The sequence below is a fragment of the Clinocottus analis genome, unplaced genomic scaffold, assembly GCF_023055335.1.
Source record: "Clinocottus analis isolate CAN_PGR_092001 unplaced genomic scaffold, fCliAna1.0.p SCAF_5, whole genome shotgun sequence".
Lineage (NCBI taxonomy): Eukaryota > Metazoa > Chordata > Actinopteri > Perciformes > Cottidae > Clinocottus > Clinocottus analis.
Window position 1 is genome coordinate 6,843,296 of NW_027176207.1, and position 2,800 is coordinate 6,846,095.

Below are 2,800 nucleotides of genomic sequence, written 5' to 3' on the forward strand. Positions count from 1 at the left end.
TGTGTTCTTCAGGCGCGTTCCCGCCCCTGCCACCTTTTTTGTTCCGCCCTCCGAGGAATATCTGAGGGAGCTACACACTTGTTGGAGAGACTCTAGGGCACACTCCCGGCTTTCGCCAGAGGGCCAACTCTTGGCGTCCATGCAGGAGGCGGCAGGGTGTGGCCTTGAGCGCATGCCCCCTGTTAAGCCCACTATTGCGTCTCTCATAGTCTTCCTGGAGGAGACCTTGAGGCCAGGCGCCAGGTGTCCTCAAGTCCAATGTCGGCTCACTGATGACCTGCTCTCCCAGGCTTACAACACGGGAGCACGCATGGGCCGTATTGGCAATTCCCTCTCACATCTTATGCTTGCCCTCTCAGTTTCCCTGTAGCAGACTACATCTAATGCTACCGTCACCAGCCTTAGTGATGTTTCACTGCAGGCTTTTGCACTCATGTCGAGGGAACTCGGGCGCATGATGTCAACCCTGGCTGGCGCAGTTACCCATGTCAAAGGCATGTAGGCGGACTCTCCGCGCCATCCCGGTCGAATCCAGAGAGCTCTTCGGCTCAGCCGCTCTGCAGGCGATGCAGCGAACTGTGCAGGCTGTTCAGACCAGGCAGCAGTTTTCTGGCCTTCGCAGTGACACGCCTGAACCCTGCAGACCCCGGGGCCCATGTCAGCCATACGGGGCTATCGGCAGCCCCCTGCTTACTCTAGCAGCCGGCAGCGGCCTCAACGCCCCACTGGGAGGCCGGCCGCGTCCAACGCGACCCTACCAATGTGCCCTCCTAGCGAGCGCCGAATAGGGGAAGTAACACCCGCCGCCCCCCCCCCCAGAGCCTCCAGGGGCGAGGGGAGTAGGGGGGCTAGGGACTGAGGTCCCCAGGTCGGCTGTTGGTTATTTATTATTAGCATGTCAGCTACTGGACAGCTCACGCTCCAGACCCCTGGGTGGTTTCCACCCTAACCCGCACCTACTAGTGGTTAGGTGGGTGGTTTCCACCCTAACCCAGGGGTACAAGCTTCAATTCCGACGCCGGCCCCAACCTTTAGCCGGGTCAAGGTGACCACCATCACCGACCCGGCAAAATCCATAGCCATGAGCCAGGAGTTAGCCGTGCTCCTGACCAAGGGTGCTATCGAGGTGGTAGACCCCCGGTCACAGCCCGGTGGGTTTTACTCAACCTACTTTCTTGTGAAGAAGAGGAACGGCGGACTGCGCCCAGTCCTAGATCTGAGGGGTTTAAACAGGTTCCTGAAGGTCTTACCATTTCACATGCTGAGCACAGCAGACGTCCTTCATGCCGTCTCTGCGGGAGACTGGTTCACGTCTGTCGACGTGAAGGATGCCTATTTTCATGTCCTCATTGTGCGGTTGCCCTACATCCTTTTTCTTCACCTATTGGGAAAATTGACAGCAGCCTCAGCTGTCATTCCCTTGGGCCTGCTGTCTCTTCGCCCCTTGCAGAGGTGGCTGAACAGTTTCCACTTCGAAGCCAGGCGCCACAGGAACAGAACACTACGGGTGTCACAGCAGTGCCTCCTTGCTCTATCCCCGTGGAGGGAGAGAGCATACCTGTCAGGGGGCGTCGCCATGGGCGTGGTCCCTTCCCAGCGGGAGGTCGTCACGACAGACGCCTGCCTCTCAGGATGGGTTGCAGTGTGGCAGAACAGGACTGCTCAGGGGCAGTGGTCCGCTCGAGATCGCATGGAGCATATCAACATCCTGGAGCTACGGGCGGTGCACCTAGCGCTCAGACATTTTCTGCCGCACCTGAGAGGAAGACATGTGCTTGTCGACCGGACAACACCTAGACCGTTTTCCACATAAACCATCAGGGGGGCACTAGGTCTGCGAGACTGCTACGTGTCTCCCGTGTCATCCTGACTTGGGCAGCCCCTCGCCTAACCAGCCTCCAGGCAATCTATTTACCAGGAGAACGGAATCAGGTTGCAGATTTTCTCTCCCATCACAAGCCCCCACCGGGGGAGTGGCGGCTTCATCCAGAGGTTGAGCACAGCATCTGGGGGCTCTTCGGCAGAGCAGAGGTAGATATCTTTGCCTCAGAGATATCGACCCACTGCCCCCACTGGTTCTCCTTGATGGAGCAGACCAGTCCCCTAGGTCAGGAGGCCCTGGCTCACACGTGGCCAGAGGGCCTCCTTTACGCTTTCACCCCATTTCCCCTGATATGGCCAACGCTCCTCAGGGTTCTTTAGCAGGGCCACAAGATGGTGCTGGTAGCTCCCTTTTGGCCCGGCAGGACTTGGTTTCCTCTGCTCATGGCGCCTCCCTGACAGAAGGGTTCTCCCATCGCAGCTCGGGGTTGGATCTGGCATCCGACCCCAGCCGCCTTCAACTATGGGCATGGCCATTGCAGGGCCCGACCAGCTGCTGAGCGGCTGCACAGAACCAGTTAGGAGGACGGTCCTCAATGCCAGGGCGCCATTTACTCGTGTACAATACGAGTGCAGATGGAGGCTGTTTTCCGAATGGTGTGGGGTTCACAACAAGGAACCAGTACAGTGCCCCATGTAGACCATACTGGAATTTCTGCAGTCCGTCCTCGAGAGGGGCCAGTCTCCCTCTACCCTGAAGATCTATGTAGCTGCTATTTCGTGGCAGCATGCAAAGGTCGACAATGACCCCATAGGGAGCCACAAGCTGGTGTCTCTCTTCTTGAAGGGGGCTCAGCGACTGCGACCCCCGAACACCCCAAGGGCTCTCCCATGGGACTTGTCCTTGGTACTGGACACCCTATGCTCTCCTCCATTTGAGCCCTTGACAGACGCAGAGCTGCGATGGCTGTCGGTAAAG

The 2,800-nt window shown here is 58.4% G+C and overlaps 1 pseudogene; it reads left to right on the top strand.

Annotated features, from left to right (window-relative positions):
• The first annotated feature begins 1,081 nt into the window (after window positions 1-1,081).
• Window positions 1,082-2,381, top strand: LOC137802323 (uncharacterized; annotated as a pseudogene).
• Window positions 2,382-2,800: the final 419 nt, after the last annotated feature.